Raw genomic sequence first — 21,416 nt, forward strand, 5'->3', positions numbered from 1 at the left:
CATTTTAGCAGGAGGTGGGGAAGAGAGAGAGTAAAGCAAGTAGAAGGGAAATCTCGAGGCTTAGGAAGTTTACCTGTGCAATTTTTGGAAAATGAGCTAGCTGCTTCCTTCTACTCCACGAAGAAGTGACATGAATTTTTTAAAAACGGTGCCCGCCGGCGTTCTTTGAAAGCACCCTGGCTCAGGGAGGTCCGATGGCCTTTGGAAACTGACACAGTTTACCTTAGAGTGTGGAGCAAGTTTGCTTTTTGAAGCACAGTTGCTGATGGATGATGTTGGCACTTCTGGAAGGGACCTCTCCTTGAAATAGAAGTTGATAAGATGTAAAGAACTGACTGTCAATAAAAAGAAGAGATTGCTCTTTACTGTCAAGTCAGTTGGTTACATTTTAAAAGAAGTGATTTTTCCCTCAAAAGGTCCCCAAGAACATGAATAAGTTAGTATGAGAAGGTAGCAAATGTATTTTACAGGGGCAATTACCTGATGAGATGTGAGGAGAGAGCAGGGTTTAGTAAGTCAGAGGAAGAAGAATGTTTATTAGTGGGTTTTAGAGATCATTGGCCGCCTGTACCCAGGAAAGACCTGTGTCTCTTACTTTTAGAGAGAGCCACAAATACCATAGTTTGCAGTGCAAACTGGACAAGCCAAACTGCTGCTGAAGTTTGAATGTGGTGGTGATGGTTGTGGGGGCAGCTGGGTAGAGCTGGTCTGGGGACCTTCTCACCTGGTGTGTGTCTGCTGGGGTGGAAAGAGAGGGCTAGTTGCTTTCTATTTTAACTAATTAGTTTTGTTAACTAGGTGCTTAGCTCAGTTGTTTCAATAAAGGACTTTAAGTGGTGTCAGCAAATGCTGCCCCATCTAGTTATGACCCTGTCCCTAAGGAAGCCCATTTTCAGTACTGAACATGCACAATAAGGGTAGCCAAAGGGGGAAAAAAAACTCAAAAGAAATACAGATAAATAAGGACCTGCAGGCAATGTGAACATCTCCAACTAATCCCTGTTATGTCTGGAGTTTGGGGCTCCTGTGTGCGTCTTTCCGGGTTGTAAGGGCTGATGACACTTCTGTTTGCTAGAAACTCAGTCTTTTGGCACTCTCTTGGTGGGATTCTTGTTTTATGGGCCACAAAGAACAAGCAAGAGGAAAGCAGTGTCTTGCTGGGCAAAATCGTCGCGTGCTCCACAAGCACCAAAGTTTCTGAAGAATTTGTCGAGGTGAAGTATGTCGATGCTCTGCTCATTTATCACATTTAATTAGTCTCCAGCTACTTCTGGGTGTTCCAGATGTCTGTGCTACAGTAGGGAACATGCCGACCACACATAAGGAGAGGTGCTTTGCTCTATTCTTGAAATCTCTTGCTAAGCAGTAAGGCCCATGGGATGTGCTTGGAAGAATTGCCAAACTTGGCTTTATTAAAGCTATCTTAAGAAAAAGGCATTCTTCTAACATGAAGGGACCCTGGACACCACCAAGTCTGGAGGCAGCCTGGTTGGACGTGGGTTCAAATTCACCTCTGTTCTTTCCTCCCTGTGTGACCTTGGGAAAAATCACTTAAGTTCTCAGGGCCATAGTTTTCTTGTGTGTCTAATGAGGGGGTTGGGCCAAATGGTCTCTGAGACCCCTTCCAGCGTCGGATCTGTAATTCTCTTTTGTCTAACCTTCTCATTTTACTGATGAGGAAACTGAGGCCGTTAGAAAGGAAGGGATTTGCCTCAGGTCAAAAAGTTGGTAAATAAAGCCAGGCAAGGCAGCAAGTAGGACAGGGCAAGCAGGGTTCTATCCCAGGGGACTGAAATGTAGAGGGTGCTGCCAGCACTAACATTCCTTCAGCAGTGGAGAAACAACTGAGCCTCACACCTAGTTAGCAAGAGTAATTAGTTAAAATAGGAAGCTACCAGACGGAAGCCTCCTCCTCCCAGCTGCTCCCAAGGGGAGCTCTTCTTTTGGCCTGTCCCTGCCCTGTCCCCTACTCTTCTCTCTTGTGGTCTCGATGGACTTGTGTCTTCCAGCACAAGATTATGTCCTAAGGGCTCTCCTTTTGTGCTGGGGCACTTCCCTCTACCCTCCGAACGATTTATTACTTTTGTTTTTTTTAACAGGAGGACACATTTTTGTGTTGTTTGTATGGGAAACATTTCCCAGGTCTCTGAATTATTAGTCATAGCTTTGGAGTCAGGATTTGAACCCAGCACCTGTGACTCACAATTGAATATTCTTTCCAGTCCACCATGCTTCCTTCTGTGTTTAGAAGGATCTTCTGCCCAGGGCAGGACAGAAATAGGGATTATCATTCTATGTATACATCGCCTTTTCTTTATAAGGTTTCTGTCTGTTCTTTTGGCAAGGCAGAAAAGAAATATTTGTTTCATGAATGTGCACAGTAATGCATTGTGATGAGGACTCCCAGCAGTCCATGTGGTACAGTAGCATTAGTGGGAGGAGGATGGTGCATTTCAGAATCCTCGGAAAGATGCACAAGAGATGTCTGTTTGCTGTTTTTGTTATGCTGGGGACAAGTTGTCCTTGTCTGGCAGTTTCCAAGTGTTTCTCCTTTACATTTTATAATATCACCACAGTTTTGCAAGAGAGCACTCGAAGTACTGGGCTGACTTATTGGAAATTGAAAGTTCAAAAGCCATTCATTCATAGTGTGTCCAGTGGGTACAGTGTTTGCTTATTTACTGGCTCAATTCAGTTTAGTTCTGGCATCCTCTACTAAGTGCCTATTATGTGCAGGGTACCAGGAATACAAAGAGGAAAGCAAAGTAATTCCTGTCCTCAAGCAGCTTACATTTAACTGGAGACAGGGGCAGGAATATATCATGTAAAAAGATAAATTCAAATCATTTCTGTAGGGAGAATAACTCCTCATTAATAACTGGGTGATCAGGCCAGACCTCTCGTAAGAGATTGTGATACCTGTGCTAAGCACTGAAGAGAGCTGGAGATCTTGAAAGGCAAAGGTGAATAGGGAGTGAATGTCAGTCATGAGGGCCTGTGTGAAGAAAGGTGTGGAGGTGGGAGATGAAATATCATATAAGGGAAGTTGAAAGTTGGTTGTCCCCTCTGATTTTGATGGTAACGTGCTTCAGTAACTCTAGAAAATCTGGCTGTAGACTTTAAGTAACAAAAACAGGAGCTCAGACTTTATTCTAGAGTGGATAGGTGGTCACTGATAGTTCTCCAACAGGGAAGGACTTGGGAAGACTTATACAGTTGACATCTAGGTGGCACAGTGGATAAAACACCAGACTTGGAGTCAGGGAGAACTGAGTTAAAATCTGTCTTCAAATACTTATTAGCTGTGTGACCCTGAGCAAGTCATTTCACCTGTTTGCCTCATCTCATCTGTAAAATGGGAATGATAATAATAGAACCTGCCTCCTAGGTAGGTTGTTGGGAGAATCAAATGAGATAATATTTGTAACGCACTTAGCACAGTGCCTGGTATATAGTAGGTGTTATATAAATGGTAGCTATTATTACTGTGCTTTAGGAAGATAATTTTGGCAGCTGTGAAGTGTGTGTATAGGAGAAAAGAGAGATCCATTAGGAGGCTAGTCCAAAAGTCCACAGGAGAGGTGTTAAAGGCCTGAGCTAGGGTGTTATCTGTGTGAGAAGAGAGAAGGTTCAGAGTGGAGCAAAGGTGACCTTGGGCTCTCAAACGTGCTGCCCAGCGAGTATAATTTCTGGCAGGTCCAAAACCTTCTGGGAAGGTTTCTAGGACTTTCCCAGCAATGAAGGTCTGATTCATCTGCTGTCTGAGATGCAGCCCAAGTTCAGAAAAAATCTATGCCCAGTTTGACTCCAGGATGATGAATTTTTTTGGCCACCACAATTCCTGAAGACCATCTCCTAAGTTGGAGAAGTGTTGAGTGAAATAAGTACTCACGATGACAATATTAATAACTCACATTTACATAATGCCTCATCATTTACAAAGCCCCTGGGAATCTAGGTGGTACAAGTATGGTTAGTCTCCTTTTGGAGAAGAGAAAACTCAGTCCCAGCAAGGTAAAGTGAATAACCTATGGTCCCGTAGGTAATAACTATCAGAGGCGGGATCTGAACCTGTGTCTTGTGACTCCAGGTCTATCACATTACTCTTTCTGGATCCTTAAGGTCCCGCAGTTTTATTCTAATACCCAGGAAAATAACAACTTTTCACAGGAAGAAGTGATATTTAGGATGGGGGCTGGGGCTATCTTCTGGAAGAGGCATCCAACTTTGTCAGCTTGATCCCCAAGGATAGAAGTGTGAGTGGATATTTTGTTTGTTCCTGTGCAGGGAGGTCACTATGCCACTGTTGGTCAGCTTCTTTTGCAGCACTTAGCACCTGGCACTTAGTAGGCACTTAATAAAATGCTTGTCAACGGACTGATCTACATATCTTAAAATCTTAGCTTGTATGTAGCTCAGGGCAATGAGAAGTTAAGTGACATGTGTGACATCACAGCCAATTTGTGGCAGTGGCAGTGGCGGGATCTTCTATCCCTCTATCAGAGACTGTCTATCCACTAGACCCCATTTCTCCTCAATGACAAAGAGGCAAACTGAGGCACAATTTAAGGAAACTTTCTAACTCTCTAATAGTTAAGACCTCCCCTAGAGGTCTTAAAACAAAGGTCAAATGATCCAGTGTTATCAGAGAAGGTTCTTGGTCAGGATTGGGGTACCTTCAGCTCTGACGTCTTGTGATTCTGTCTATTGTGTTCATCTTAGTTCTATGCGCTGGCTGGAAGAGAATTCTAGCTGAGGCAGGGTGGCTTTTGTGAGCATACTGAATGCCTCTGTAGAGACCCACACCTGTGCTGTAGCCATATAGAAGGGCTTTTGCGGGTGGCGAAACTTGGCCACCTTGCATTATTGAAGCCTCCCTTTCAGAAAAGAACTGGGTTACTTATGATCTAATCAGTGACAGTGACCTTTCCTGGTAGACACAGCCTCGGCTGCCAGGCACAGCAATCCACACTTGGGTTTGAGTAAATGTGTGTTGAGCACATTCTGGCTGGTTAACTCTGTGGGACCTGAAAGGAGTGTTCAGTTTCTGAGATGCAATTTTTACACAATGAAATTATGAGCAAACAAATTATGAGCTTGTTTTATTTGTCTTCTTTCCACAGTGTCTCTATTAGAATTGATTTTGATAGTTGAATAGTTCCCATTTTTGTAATTGAAAGGATTGTTTCCCTGCCTTTATATGCTCCTGTTTTCTAATCCATTTTCCGCACAGCTGACAAAGCAACCTTAATGTACAAATCTGACCATGTCTCCTTCCCCCAAAGAAACAAACAAACAAACAAAAAACTTCAGTAGCCCCCAAGTAGAAAATGCTAATACCTTAGCCTGGCATTTCAGACCCTTCACACTTTGGTCTAAACCTGACTTTATATTTTTTCCTTAATTTTAAAAATTGTTATCTTTTGTTTTTACACCAACCTCCATTTCCCATTGTTCCTCCTCTCCCAAGCTCAATCCTAGAGAGATATCCCTATAACAAGGAAGAAAAAAGAGGAAGAATAAAAGAACTTCTGTTACTGGAGAAAGCATGGGTCAGTTGGCTAAAGTGCACACCCCACCTCTTCTGTTTTCTCACTACCTGTGTGGCCTTGGGCAAGTCACTGAACCACTTTGGGCCTCAGTTTCCTCCTCTGTGAAAACCTTGGAGGTTGAACTAATTGGCCTTTGAGGGCCTAATATGTTCTATCCAAAAAAGACTTACGTTATCCTCGGTATTCCATATCCATGGACTTCTGCAGAGCAGGGAGTAGGCCTTATGCCATCTCATAACTCCTGTTGGGCCAAGCTTAGGCATCATAACTTCCTAGCATTCAGCTACTCCTTTATTTGTACTCTTTCCTTCTACTTCATTGCAGCCATTGTCTGGTCTTTTCATATGACTCCCTTTCCTGGATAAGACATATCAGTCACACTGGCCTGTTAGATGGTCCCCTATCTCGCCCTGAAATCTCATTCTAGACTCTTCCCACCTCCATGCATTCATGCCAACGGTCTTTCATGCATCGAAAACACTTCTCCAGAGCCAACTGTTGAGATCTTTCTCTTACTTCATGACCCAGGTCAACTAGTCAATATGGATTTTGTTAAATGTCTATGATGTGCCAAGCACATAGGGCAGTTAGATGGATAAAGCGCTGGGCCTATAGTCAAGAAGACCTGAGTTCAAACCCATTCTTAGATACTTACTAGCTGTGTGATACTGGGCAAGTCACTTAATCACTGTTAGCCTCAGTTTCCTCAACTGTAAATGGGGATCAGACCCCAGATACCTCCTAGGGTTGTTATGAGGATCAGCAGACAACAGCCTCACTGGCACTTAACACAGTGCCTGGCACATAATAGGAGCTTAATAAATGCTTAGTTGATTCCTTATTCTTTCCTACTGCCACAGTGGAAATAAAGACTTTTAGGCTAATGGGCAGTCAGAACTGTTGTTCTGGGAAGAGCAGCCTGGGTCCCTTGTCCTAACATGCTTGCAAACAGTGCAAGCAGATTCTTCATGCGGCTTTAATAATTCCAAGGGAAGTGGATTTCTGTGTTTTTGAAGAAGTTTATTAGAGCTTTCTCTCAGCCCCACAGCAGGCCAGGTGATTCAATTCCTGTATTAGCCTTAATGTCAATTTTGTTCTTGGAAAGGTCAATGAAGTGAAATGGGGAGCACCATTTGGAGACTGCTATTTGACAATAAAGAAGAAACTGATTGCTGAAATGATGGAAGCCTTGGGAGGCAAAAATGACTCCATCTTAGAATCCATTACAAAAAAAGGAGAGCTGGGAATAGTCTACGTAGCACCTTCAGAAGAATCAGAGAGAAGACTTCTTCATGGCAGGTTGGGTGAAGATGGATTATGGCAAGTTTTCAGGAATGAAGTTCTGAAGACATAATGTGGTACACTGGAAAGACTTCTGGATTTGGAGTCAGAGAACCTGGGTTCAAATCCAGTTCTTGGTACTTGTGTGACCTTGGAAAATTTATACAACTTCTCTGGGTCTCAGTTTCCTCCTCTACAACATGATAGGGTTGGCCTAGACAACCTAAATCCTCTGAAATAATGTTGCTCAGGAGGAGAAGGTGGAGAGAGAGGTACCTTTACATCACCAGGGAGCGCAGATGACCACTTGGTTTGGATTTTAGTTAGGGTGTGGGTTAGACTATATTGCTACAAGTGCCCTCCAATTCTGAAATTCTATGAAATCTGGATAGGAGGATGAGACTGACTTCACCCAAAATACAACCCACTATTTGCTGGGGTTTTTTAAGGCATATTTTATGCAAATTTGGTCTTAATTCTTTCTCTTGAGAAGCATTGTTTGGATTAATTAGTCACTCTCTTCTGAAACACAAAGGGAGAGTAGGCCCATAATAGCCAAGTTTTATTTTCTTCAGTTGAATGTAGCTGATGATGGCATCATTTCCTTTTTTTTTTTTTTAATCATTACTAGGGGATGGGGGGAATTGTCCCTAGCACTTGTCTAAATGTGTATTAGCAGGAACTGGTGATTAAATAAAGAAACATGTTTTTGGAGCTTTGTACAAATATAAGATGTCGAATGTATTTTCGGTATTTTGTTCATCATCAAGGATTGCTTAGCAACCATGGTTTTGAGACTGGACTATTGTAACAGCCTCCTAACTAGACTCCTAGCTTGCAGATTCTTCCCTTACCAATCCATCCTCCATATAATGGTCAACATCATCTTCTGAAAGCTCAAGTCTGATTATATCACTCTTCTCTAGGAGAAATACAGAATCATCTTGGCATTTAATGTCCTTTACATTCTGAAATCCAAGCTTATTGTCTAGCACTTTTCTTTGTTCACTCCACCTTTTGGTCAGACTAGCCTACTTGTCTTTCTCAAACTTGGCACTCCATCTCTTGTTTCTGGGCTCTGTGCCTGGAAGGCTCTGCCTCTTCTTCTCAGAGAATCCCCTGACTTCTTTCAAGACTGAAGTTGTGCCATTCTCTTTGGCAGGAGTTCTTTTTTTTTTTTTTATAAATTTATTATTTTTCTTTAGTTGAATGAACAAGAGTTTGACGTTGCAGTTCTTTAAACTATTGGATTTACTTCCACTCAGTAAATATTTATTATGTGTTTTTTTCCTTTTAAAAACAATTTTTAACATTCATTTTTTATAAATTTTTGAGTTCCAAATTTTCTCCTTCCTTCCTTTACCTCCCCCCTCCCAAAAACAGTAAGCAATTTGATATAGGTTACATATGTGCAGTTGTGTAAAACATATTTCCATATTAGTCATGTTGTGAAAGAAGAAACAGGACAAAAGAGAAAAAACATGAAAAAAAATAAAGTGAAAATAGTATGCTTTGATCTTTATTCAGACTCCATCAGTTCTTTCTCTGGATGTGGATAGCATTTTCCATCATGAGTCTTTTGGACTTGTCTTGGATCATCGTATTGCTGAGAAGATCTAAGTCAGTCATCGCACAAGGTTGCTGATACTATGTACAATGTTCTCCTGGTTCTGCTCACTTCACTTTGCATCAATTTATGCAAGCCTTTCCAGGTTTTTCTGAAAGTCACCTTCTTATTGCACAGTGGTATTCCATTACATTTATGTATAACAACTTGTTCAATTACTCCCCAATTGATTTTTGTCAATTCTTAGCCTACACTCTGTGAATTTGTTAAAAAAAATTTTGATTACCATATTTCAACTTAGTTGGTATTCTTTTTGTCCTATTTATTTTATTTTAGACAATTCAAAGCAGTATTCTTAGAAAGGGTCCATAGGCTCCCCTAGACAGACATGAAGGGTAGGGAAGGGAGTCGTCCATGACACACAAAAAGATTAAGAATCTGTCTTATGGGAACCCTTTGCTGATCTTATCAGAATTTCATATCCTTTCCCTCCTCCAATTATTGATCATTTAATCAACCAAAATATTTATAAAATACTTACTCTGCTCCTTTCTTTGTGATAACAAGTATAATGAATGAAGGAATTTCTACTTGCATGAAGCTTCCATTCTAATGGCAGAGATCTGGTATCATATATCTGATTATATATATATATATATATGTCAACTATATACACATCTATTTAGGGATATAGTGTGGTACAGTAGAAAACATCATTGGAGTGACCTTGAGAAAGTCATTTCTCTTTAATTTTTTCTTCTATAAAAATAAAGGAGTTTGACTAGGTCCCTTATAGATCTAACTCTTAGAGGCTACGCTGTTTCATTGATTCCTCAGTAGAATGGAAGCTTCTTGAGAGCAGGGACCTTGTTTTATTTCTTTGTATGCCCAGATCCTGGCACATAATAGATATTTAATGAATATTTATTGACTCAGCCTGGTTTGGTGATAATACTGATGAAAAAAACTGAGAATCTTCCTGGAGCCTGTATCCCCTCCGTTAGGCAGAATGTGTTTACCAGTGTGTACGTTTGAGCACAAGGGAAGATCCCAAGCTTATTGAGATGCTGTTGTCTAAAAAGGAGATCTAGTGCCATATATTTCTGAACTCTGAAGGAGCTTTTCCTCAAAGTGTTTGGAACACAAAGGAATTATTTCATGAGTAACCATTTCCATCTGGCAGGCATCTGTCTGAATCCCGGCTTTCTCCAGTGAGCTTCTTCAGAGGTTCAGCCTGGACACTTGGCAGCTAGTGCGCTCTGCCCCTGATCACAGCCAGGGCTGGAATATCTAGGGTAGAAGGTTGGAGAATATGTGTCTTTCTCTTTTTCCCCCCTCTGATCTCCTCGTGCTAACTCCTTCCATGCCTTTGTTCAGTCCCCACCCCATAGTTGCTTGAATGTACTTCTTCCACATGCTAAAATCCTCCTTTTAATTCAAGGTTCAGTTTCAGTGATAGTCCCTTCATAAAACCTTCCTTGATCCTCCCTTCTCCCATGAGTGGAATCATTCTTTCCTCAATTTTTTTCTTAATAACAAGTTTTAATAATGCTTTAAAATTTTTTCCTTTTAAAAAATTTGTTATCATTTCCAAATATCCCCCATCTCTCCTCCCCGCTCCATAGAACACTCAGTTGTAATGATGCTCTGAGAGGCAATGTGGTCCAGTGAATTTGGAGTGAATAACCCATGGTTCAGATGTCTGATTTGGCCAGCTTCCTATCTGTGTGACCTTGGACAAATTGCTTACACTTCTTTGGCCTTCCTTCCTTTGTCTTTGAGATGAAAGTGTTGGGCTTAGATGACCTCAAAGGATGACCACTTCTCAGGTTATAATGGGCATTCCTTTTGTGGCTCCTGGGGTTCTTTCCAACTTTTAGATGCCATAATTCTGTCCCTTTTGGCTCTAAATTATGATCCTATCAACTTTAAAGTGCTATATAAATATCAGTTAATACAAATTTGTACCCTGACCATGCCTGACAAAATAGACATCATTCTGTACCCAACCTCTTAGAGTCTCTTAGCTGTTGAATGAACCTTAGAGACGACCTGGCTCAACTCTTTGTAATATGGAGTGAGCAAACAGGGTGAGCAAACTGGAGCTAAGTGACTTTCCTAAGGGCACGAAATTAGTAAGCAATTGGGTTTCCAAGTCCTTTGACTTCCATTTTCCCTTTTACCATATTACCTCCCCCATGGTGGCCACCTCTGATCAAAAGGAGGGAGTATGTTTGTCATCCAGACTCTGGTGCATGTGATCAGTCATCGAATCAAACTGAGCCTTGCCATCATTCTGTGTTGCTTTCTTTGAAGTGCTGTGAATGTGTGATGGATCCAGTGCAGACTGCTGGGTCTGGCACCTTAGGACTTATAGAAGAATCCAAGTTCTGTTCCTCCTGAGTTGCATGGCCTTGGGCAACTCAATTTACCCCTCTAGACCTCAGTTTCCCTATGTGTAAAATGAAGGCGTTGGATGAGGTCTCAAGGACCCCTTCTAGCTCCATGAGCTCAGGACCTATAAAGTCTCTAGGCTTTGAAGTAGTCTAGTGATTATTTTGTGCAAAGGGAAACAGAGTAAGCATTTAATAGAATAATTGTCGGGAGTCCTGCCTCTTAAATTACTGTGGCATTTTGTTGGTTGTCTCAGAACTGTTTGGATTCAACTGAAGCTACCATAACAGCCAATCACCAATATGTTTATCTGAGTCCTTGTTACATGCAAAGGCCTGGATTAGATGCCCTCCCTGGAGGTTAAAAAGATGAGTTTGAGCCAGTCACTGCCCTCAAGGAGGGAAGTTTGACTTGTAAATGTGAACAGATGACTAACTCAAGGAAGAAGCGGTGGACAAGGGCCAAGTGAGGTAATATACGCATAATATAAGTGTTTTGACTTTGTGTTTTATGATTTTATTAGTGAAAATGGTGTTAAAGAATAAGCAATAACATTTGCTTTGCCTTAAGACCATGGGAACTTTCTATCTGACTTATGACTTAAATCTTTCATAAGTTGTGTCCCTTCCATTGGAACATGAGCTCCCCCAGATAGCACTCAGCACAGTGCGTTGCACGCTAACAAATGCTCTAGTCATTCATTCATTGATTCGGTCATTCATTTTTTGGGAATTCAGAGGAGAAGGCCATGGTTGTACTTTGGTCTGATTAGGGGAGGTACCATAGAGGAAGGGTTCCTTAAGTACTTCCCCTTGAATAAGGGGAAGGATTTAGATAAAGGGGCAAGAGCAGGCAGGAGAATGTCATGGACAAAGGTTCAATGTCACGGAATCACACGGTAGATTGATGAGATTGTGAGGAGTCCTAGTTAGCTGGAACGGAAGGATTGGTTAGGGAGGTGGGAGTGAGGTAAAGCTGTACAGGTGGGTTGGGGCCGGATTGTGGGAAGCCTTGAAAATCAAGTTGGGGAGTTAGGACTTTGTCTTCTAGGTTTCCAAATAGGAGAATTTTCTTGCTGGAGGGGAAAAAATGTTAGACTTGAAATCAGAGTCCTAATTCTGAGTCTTGTTGCTTATATGACATTGAGCCTTCACCTTTTTGAGGCTCAGTTTCCTTGGCTGTAAAATGAGGGGGTTGGAGTAGAAGACCCCTGAGGTCCCTTTCAGATCTGATGTTCTTTGCTTCCATAATGCTCTGATCAAAGGGGTCTATAAATCTTCATTTTTAAAGGATGAATCTTTAGACTGCTGAAGATCTAAGCAATCTCATCAAACTCCGTTGCTGCTGAGAAGAAATGAAGGGAAGATCATTCAGTCTTAGAGCCTGTTTTGACACTGGGGCCCTGTCTCAGGCTAGGGACACTCTGGGAGACCAGGCAGCTTGGAAGGTCCTTGCCAGGGTGGGTCTGGAGGGCTTGCATTTCTACATTGAATCAGACCTTCAGCCATACCCTGAAATGAATATGATCCTCTCATCCCCAGTCCCCAATCAACACTAGCATCAAATAGTGTTGCATGCTCAGCCTGAGGCACTTAATGAAGCTTTACTTCAATGTTGGCTCACCTCTCTAGGGAGTGACTAGAATCAGGCCAGTCTCCTGGGATTGGAGAGCAAAGAGAAACTCACTGGGGAATTCCCCCTTTGCTAGTTGTCTCACTCCAGAACTTGCTTTTTATTTGACTTGAATATAGTATAATGTGAGAATAGAACAGGGCTGGGGGCATGAGACAGGACTTAACAAGCTTGTGACTTTAGAAAGCAATTCTTTGTTGGGATTAAATCCACATGTCCATAATTTATGGCCCATATAGGCACATTATGTTGGTTAATTGAGATGGAATTGACCTTGCTTCCTGCCCTCCTTCAACCTAATCACCCAGAAAGGACTTTGTGTACTATGCTTCATACTCCTTTACTTCCTCCTCTCCTCCTCCTCCTCCTTTTTTATTTTTTTGCCATGACAAATAGACTTGCTAAAAAAAGAAAAAAATGAACCTTTAAAATAATTTTATCAAACATTTATTCAGCCTGTGACATGCTGAACAAAAGGAGTTTTGGTGATAAGTTATATGTTTTCCCCTCAGGAAGCTTACAATGAAATTGTAACAAGCTGTTCGGGAGTATTCAGGGATAGGTTAGAGGATGGAGGTGTTTGATTGGTTTAGGGAACTCATGGGTGAGAAAACTTCTTTTTACCCAGGCACATTGGCACCCTTCTGCAGCCTGTAAACCCAGAGAAGTACCCATTGGGCCTAGATCACTGAGAGGTAGAATAATTTGCTCAGGGTTATGCAGCCAGTCTATGGCAGAGTCAGGACTTCAACCCAGGTCTTCTCCATTTCTCACTATTCCAAATTGCCACTCATTCAGGCATTTATCAAAAATAAAAGTTTGCCCCCATCCTGACCAAGAAAGCACAGAAAACCAAGATTTCCTCAAAGCCGCCGCAACACAGACAACCAAACACAGACTTAATTTTTTTTTTATTGAATTCAACAATCATTTATGAATCATCTATTAACAAGCTCACAAATCCACTTGACTGTGAAGTATGGACAATGAACGTTGCTCAGTGTTACATAACTCCGTGTTAATAACACTTCCTTACAGCATTCCACTGGGTTGATCCAACATGTGAAATATAGCTGACCAGATTTGATCCAGGACCTGGTACCTGAGGTTCAAGATTAGAATGAAACTGAACATTTAGCAGTTATCAAAAGGACAATAACTTAGCCACAACTGGAAGAATATTTGGTGGGGAGACAGCCTTAAGTTAGTTGAATAAAACCTTCCCTGCCTCTGGGTTGCGGGTGGTGGTCAGCCAGTTGCCAGCCTGAAGGGGCTGATCAAACTCCTAATGTCCGGGCTATTTTGTGCTGAGGGGCCAGGAAGCCTCCCCCGTGGTCTGTAGCCTTCTGTTCCAAAGTCACGAGGATGGCTTCAATATCTTTTAAGGAAAAGAAGACGCGGCTGTGGTACAGTAGTAGGGAGCTGGCCTTGGAGCTAGGGAAGACCTGGGTTCAAATTCTGCATTTTGCTCTTACTGTCAGTGTTCCCTTGGGCTCCTCTCAGAGTGGCTGAGCTGTCAAATTCCCTTGGCTGTTAGAACCAGACCAAAATGCAGTTGGAGAATGTTTAATAAAATAGCAAAAATACAATACAACATAGATAATGCTAATTTGTGGTTTTCTAAGTCAATACACAGACAAAAGGATCCATTTCTATCTGAGTTTGACATCCCAGCTAGGTAGAGAAAGTGCCAGTCTGCATTGATAAAGGGAGTTTGTTTGTTTTTTTTACCTGAGAGTTTTCTTTATCAATGAAATCATAGGTCTAGTTCCTATCCTTATCCTTAAGGAAAAGAATTCACCTAATCTAGCTTACCCAATGGGCAACTCTGGTGGGCAATGTCTCCTACAATTTCTCCTCCTTCCTAGGAGGAAAAGAACTAATGCCCGGGGTACATAAACTGAGACCAATCTTAGCTTTGCCTTTGGGGAATACCTAGCATTAGTCCTTCAGGAAAATTATGAAACCTTTATATATTCTCATTTTCTTGAATAGATTTTGCAACCAGAATTCATTTTGGATTTGTTTATAAATATCCAAATGGAAATGAATATAGGACACACTTTTAGGGGGTTATGCTTTTTTTAAATGATTCAGTGAACGCTTTTACCTGGCTTCTCCAGTTTCCTTCACATCCCAGCAAAAATGCCCCATCCTCCTTAATGCTACTTGCTTCCCTCTATTGATTATATCCGATCTATGTTGTGTATATTTTGTTTGTCCATAGTTGTTTGTGTACTGTCTCCCTCATTAGACTTGGAGCTCCTTGAGACCAGGGAATGTCTTCTGCCTTACTTTGAATTCCCAACATTTAGTACAGTGCCTGGCACAGTTTAACAATAAATGTTTATTGACCGACTGACTAAGTGAATTTTGGTTTTTTTAGGGAGTGAGGTGTAGGACTGTAACTAGGGTGGGATGATCAAGGCTTTGCCTCAGGGTGCCGAACTAAGAGAAGGCTTATGACACTTTCAGTATTGCGTCAGTGTAGAAATAACAAAATTTAGCACCTAGTTAGCTGAGTAATTAGTTACAATAGGAAGCTACCAGATGGCAGGCGGGAACGACCTCCATTCCCTTTGCCAGGTGCTTTTGGGGAGCCAGAAGAATGGGAAGCGTATGGGATTATGAAGGACCTTAATAAGTGAAGTATTCAAAGAAGAACAAGCATGTTAATGAAGGCCTGTGAAATGTCTTGTGAAAGTAGGTTCAAAGAGCCCAGAATGTTTAGGCTAAAGAAGGGAAGAGTTAGGGGGCACTTGATACTGTCTTTATGTATTTGATGAGGTATCACACAGAAGAAGAGATTGTTCTGCTTGGCCCTGGAGAGTAGAACCAGGAGCAGCAAGTGGAAATTACAAAGGAACAAATAGCGGTGTGGGGAAAAGTTCTTAACATTCAAGCTACCCATCTGTGGAACGGGCTGCCTCTGGAGGGAACGAGTTCCCTGTGAAGGAGTTTTTCAATCAGACGTTGACATTTTAGGAATATCTTAAAAGGGATTCTAGTTCGTCTCTGGATTAAACTAGATGAACCCCAAAGTCCCTTCAGTTCTGAGATTCTGTGATTTGATGAAAAATTTTGGTTAATTGACACATATGAACTATAATGGACAACCAATAGTTTTCAAAGAACTGGAATCAAGTAAAATATATTCCATATCAAAATAATGTTCCAACGACTTTAATCCTTCTCTGATGATTCTGATGCCTGCATTGCTTCAGGGTCGTTAATGGGAATACCATTTATAATTTTACTATAGACTTAAGAAAGACTTCACCAGATGAGCATGTTGTCCGACAGCTTGCCAAATAAGCCAACGTTTATACAGAAATGCATCTGCACGTGTATTTCCTTCCTCTCCCAGAACTGAGTGAAGAATGAAGGGAAGAGTGCAGTAGTTTTTCGTTAACTCCTCCTCTGTTCAATATCAGTAATATGGACAGTGCCTCTGGAATGCTGGAGAAGAGAGCTCATGGGAAAACAGTGGAGCTGACACTAAGTACTTGAAAGTCTTCTGGCTCCTAGATTTAGAATTGGAAGGAACATTAGAGATCTGGCCTGTGGAAGAAAGGGATTAGGCTTGTTCTGTTCAGTCCAATCGGATAAACCTGGGAGCTCTTGGTGCACAAATTTAGTCTTGATGGCCTGGGAGAAAACACCTTTCTAACCATTAGAGCTCTCTTAAGTGGAATAGACTGCCTAAAGAGGTAATAGGTTCTCTTCCCTTGGAGGTAGGCAGGCAACAGGCAACACCCTTTTATTAAGCATTCACTATGTGCCAGACACTATGATAAGCACTAGGGACACAAACATAAAAGAAAGATGGTCCCTGCCCTCAAGGGGCTTACATTCAAACGGGGCAAGACAACACATAAAAGGGAGCTAAAAAGGAAAAGGGAAGGGAATAAACATTTATATAGCACCTAATATATGCCAGGGACTGTGCTAAGTGCTTTTTTTTTTTTTGAAACAAATTATCTCATTTGATCTATGTTCAAAGAGAGCATTGTACTTGGTTTTAGGGTGGACAAAACTTAGATAAAATTTGCTGAGTGTTTGCCAGTGTGGTAATTTCCAGGACACTGCAATGTCATTTAAGGGTGGTTGTGATATATGGTACCAGTTAGTGGTTAGGTTACTTTGAATGTATATTTAAATCAAGGTTTTGAAAACTTGCCCACAATCTGGCTTCAGGAGGGTGTATGTGGAGTAATTATACCCTAGATGTCTAGGGTACTTTTAACTTTGGGGAAGTTTTATCTTTTCGACAATTCTGTAATTCTTTAGTGTGTGGCGGCTTTGTCTTCCGTCTAGGACATTTATGTTAATATAAATGAGATAGGAAAAAAAAATCTCTACTTTTGATGACCTTCGTATTAAAGTATCCAGCCTGTTTTCCACTCTCATTTAGTTGCCAGTAGGCATGGATTCCGTGAATAAACATCTAAGTACCACATTTGGTAGCCCTTTGCTTCCCTCCCTTCTGTTGCCCCAAAAGGTAGGACTTTGCTCCAGACTAGGAAGTTATTTCTGAGGTTTTGTTTGTTTAAACAAAAGCCAAAGAAAACCCCCTCAGTCGTTTCATTTGATCTTTGGATAAGGTCTGGTTTTCCTTCTTCTGAGAGACGAGTCAAGGGCTAATGAAACTCAGAGAAATCTGAGTGAGAAAACCAAAACCCTTTAAACTGGACAAAATTTCATCTTCATGTTCTATTTGGGGTGGCTTACAATTTTTTTTTTCTGGTTTAAAATAAAAAAGAGATTTTGATGGGCATGTTTTATTTTTACATCATTTTTATTTTTCCAACGTATCTCCCTCTCTCCTAATTTCCTCCCTTCTGGGGCCATTCCTTGTTGTTGCTTTTGAGTCATGTTTCAGTTGTGTCTGACTCTTTGTGATGTCATTTGGGGTTTTCTTGGCAAAGATGCTGGAGCAGTTTGCCATTTCCTCTTCAGCTCATTTTACAGATGAGGAAAGTGAGGCCAGTAGGGTTAAGTGACTTGCCTGGGGTTACACAGTTAGTAAGTGTCTGAGACCAGATTTTAACTCAGGAAGATGAGTTTTTTTTAACTCCCGGTCAGGCTCTCTATCCACTGTACCACTCAGCTGCCCTTGTTACAAACAATAAAAAAGAAAGGAAGAAAGAAAGTCATCAAACCAACATAATCACTGAGTCTGACAGTGTATGTGATACTCTTAACATCTTTTTATATAAAATTTTGAGTTCCAAATTTTCTCCCTCCCTCCTCTTCCTCTTGCATGGTAAGCAATTTGACATAGGTTATATATATGCAATCATGTAAAACATATTTCCATATTAGTCACAGTTGTGAAAGAAGAAACAGAATGAAAGGGGGAAAATGAGAAAATTTTTTAAAAGTGAAAATAGTATGCTTCGATCTGCATTCAGACTCCATAGTTCTTTCTCTGGATGTGGATAGCATTTTCTATCATGAGTCTTTTGGATGGTCTTGCATCATTGTATTGCTGAGAAGAGTTAAATCAATCACAGTAGATCACTGTATGCAATACTCTTTACCCTCACCAACGTGCTAGAGTGAAGGCAAGAAGGTGGTACATTTTCTCATCTTTTCTTCAGGTCCACTGTTGTCAATTTTAAAAGAGGAGGGTGGCAATAATATCCCAGAAAACACCTCATCAGATCCTAAATATAGAGCTGGAAGAATGTTCAGAAACTATATAGTCCAAATCTCTCTCTCTCTCTCTCTCTCTCTCTCTCTCTCTCTCTCTCTCTCTCTCCCCCCCCCTTCCTCTTTCTCTGTCTCTGTCTCTTTCTCTTTCTCTTTCTCTCTTTTTCTCTCTCTTGGCACAGAGTCACACAGCTAGTAAGTGCTATGTGTCTGAGGCTGGATTTGAACTCAAGTCCTCCTGACTCACTGTGCCACCTATCTGCCCCAAAATCTTTATTTTTCTTAAAGAGGCTGAGGCTCCAGGGAAATTAAGTGACGGTGTCACAAGAATACTAAGTGGTAGAGCTGGGGTTCAGGCTCTTTGACTATGCTTCTTGCCCCATTCCTAGCAGACAATAGTTTTCCATTGTAGAAACTGGCTTGTTTTGCAGTGAAGATAAAGGCAAAATCCTCCTTGGGTATATATTTTATAGTGTGACTATTTCCTTTTCTTTTTTTAATATCAAAAACAGTTAATATCTTTAACAGGAAATGGTTTATGTGGACATAAATAAACTTTATAAATGTGAAAAGTCTAAGTAATTTTATAATGAATGTTTCCCCTAGTAATAAGTTCATTTTGCTTAATAGAATTCATGTTGACCTTGATAGTGAAAGAGCAGAACTTGATGGCATAAAAACAATTCTAAAACGGAAAAAACAAAAACAAATTTTTGGTTTCTTGAAAAAGAACACTGATTTTAATATTTCTTAAGCTCAATGGTATTTACAAAGTATGCTTCAAAAATATTTGTTGAATAAATGTTTTAAGTTTCCGGAATCATTTAACCTAAGTTGGCCAAATTTTGCATTTTGGTTTTGAATATATATGCATATATGAATATATGTAATATTACATATACACACATATAAAATACTCATTGTATTTTCAATAGAAAATACAAAGCATGAAAGTCTCATTAAAATGTTAATATGATGTAATTTCACAAATGCAAAATGAAAGTTAAATTTGCAGTGTATTTCCTCTTTTATTCAAGGTGATATTTTTGCAGTTAAAATAACTGATTTAGAAACTTGGACAGACCTGGCATTCCTATTTTTAAAAATATATTGTTTTAGAAGTTTTTAAATTGCACAGTTAAGTTTATTGAAGTTAACCAATTATTTAAAACCAGACACTGAAATTCAAAATTGCTTGAAATGTTTTCATTTTGTTCCAACTTTCTTGCTTTGTACAGATAAGTGGTTCTTATTTCATGGCAGCTTATATGATGGAATTTTAAGCAAATCATATGAAGAAATTGCAAACTTTAATTAAGATAAAAATTCTGTATTTAAGATTCAAATTTATAACAATCCCTAGCAAGAGGCAGTACATCTGTAGCATATTCACTGTGTAAGAGTAGAGGACAAGCTCTGTGTCATACCCTCCCCACTGCCATGATTGATTTCTCGTCCAGTGGAACACTCGGGAAGCAGGCCTCTATTGATGGGACTTTCAAAGCAAGGGATGGACTCTCTCGTTGCAGATATATCTGTAAGTTGTGTTCCTCCCTACTTGTTTCATCTTATTTCCTATTCTTTTTTTTTTCTATTTTGCAGGAAATTAGCATCATCTTTTAAGTAGGTAGAACAAAATTCCGTCGAACCAGCTCATAATGCAACTCTTCCATGAACTGAGAATACTATTAATTTTGCCTCTGAGATTTATTACAAAAACACTTGAATTTACTTCCAAAAGGAGAAAAAAAGATTCTGTTTGGTAACTTGATTTCACATCAGGCATCTGTGGAGTAGGATAATTTTCTTCTTTTCTCTCCCATAAATCTTTCTTATTGTAAAAATGTTTATTCCACAGGAAAGGGCTCCAAAGCTTTTTCTGCCTTCTTCCAGTTGTGAAAATTCTCTTTGTACCATTCAATTGTTTTCTTTATTCCTTCTTTACAGGGAACTTGAAGTCTCCATCCTAAACTAGGCATGTTTTTTTCTGATTTCATAGGATATCTCATGTCATTGGAAGGTCTATCATCAACATAATCAACCCAGTTTTCCATTTCAAACTCTGAAATAATTTCTTTAATCAGTCGTATTAATTATTTGGCAAGTTGTACAATTGTCATCTCAAAACTGGTTCTTTTGTTATAAATTTCACCCGTTTTCCCTTTCTTTAGAACAGTGAGAAAAGCTTCTACTACATCAGCAGCAAAAAAAAAAAAATTCACATTTGGAGCCCTGAACCATGAACGCAACATTTTCTATTATGTTGCGATAAAGATATAAATTTTGGAATGACCTTTTCTGAATATTGATGTGGTCCATAAACATCACTGCTCCTCATGATAACAACTGGAAACAGTTCCCAGTAAGACTGTACAAAACATTCTGCAGCTGCTTTAGATGATGCAAAAGGATTTGTAGGTTGTTTTGGTGAAGACTCATCAAATTCGTCATCAAGGCTATCCCTGCATAGTTCGTCAGTGTTCATATAAATAAATTTCTCTACTCTGGCTTCATAAGCAGCACTCACTACAACATGGGTGGGTGCCATAAGTGTTGACCTAAGTAAACTCCAGGGCATGGACAAATGAAAGATCTACATGTGTTTGCACTGTAAGATGTACTGTATCTATAGTGTCAATTAAAAAAAAAGCTTCATGAAGTGAGATTCACAGATGTCACCCTAAATAAACTTTCAGTTTTGTTTGTTAGAAATGGTTTCAAGGTTTTCAAGCTTGCACAGTAGTTCAGATTGTTAAGATTTATGATCATATAGTCTGGATAATCTTCTACTAGAGAGACTATCACATGTGATGCATCACATAAAGCCAGCACTGCCTGTGATCAGGACGTGGTTGGGGAGCCTGGGGTTTTCTCCCCAAGTGGCCACCACTATCTCTGACTCCATGGCTATTTTCCAATTGCCGATATAGATTTATGTAGCTTAGTCTTGGGACCTCTTAGAGTCTTTTCAATACAGACTTAGAGTTTTGGTTACTACGTGTAAATATTTATTGACGAGACGCAGCCTTTAGAGTTTCAGTTGAATTTGGAGGTGCTGTCCAATAATAATGGACAGAACATTGACTTTAGAGTCAGGGAATGTGGGTTTGAATCCTAGCTCTGCACCTTGGACAGGTCTAGGATCAATTTCCTTTCTTGTAAAATGGGGGGAAGAGGGAGAGAGAGAAAGGACGGTTACACTAAGAAATCTTTATAGTCCTTTCTAACTCCAATGTTGAAGATAGCATAGTGGCCTGTATAAGACTATATTAGAAATGCTTTGCTATCCTTGCTGCCTGTAAAATATAAAATGGTCTAGAAATCCATGCCTCCTC

The 21,416-nt window shown here is 40.3% G+C and overlaps 1 pseudogene; it reads right to left on the bottom strand.

Moving 5' to 3' along the window:
- Positions 1 to 19,928: 19,928 nt before the first annotated feature.
- Positions 19,929 to 20,986, bottom strand: LOC114026866 (annotated as a pseudogene).
- Between the last annotated feature and the right edge of the window lie 430 nt (positions 20,987 to 21,416).

Source organism: Vombatus ursinus, unplaced genomic scaffold, assembly GCF_900497805.2.
Source record: "Vombatus ursinus unplaced genomic scaffold, bare-nosed wombat genome assembly UNPS02014847.1, whole genome shotgun sequence".
NCBI lineage: Eukaryota > Metazoa > Chordata > Mammalia > Diprotodontia > Vombatidae > Vombatus > Vombatus ursinus.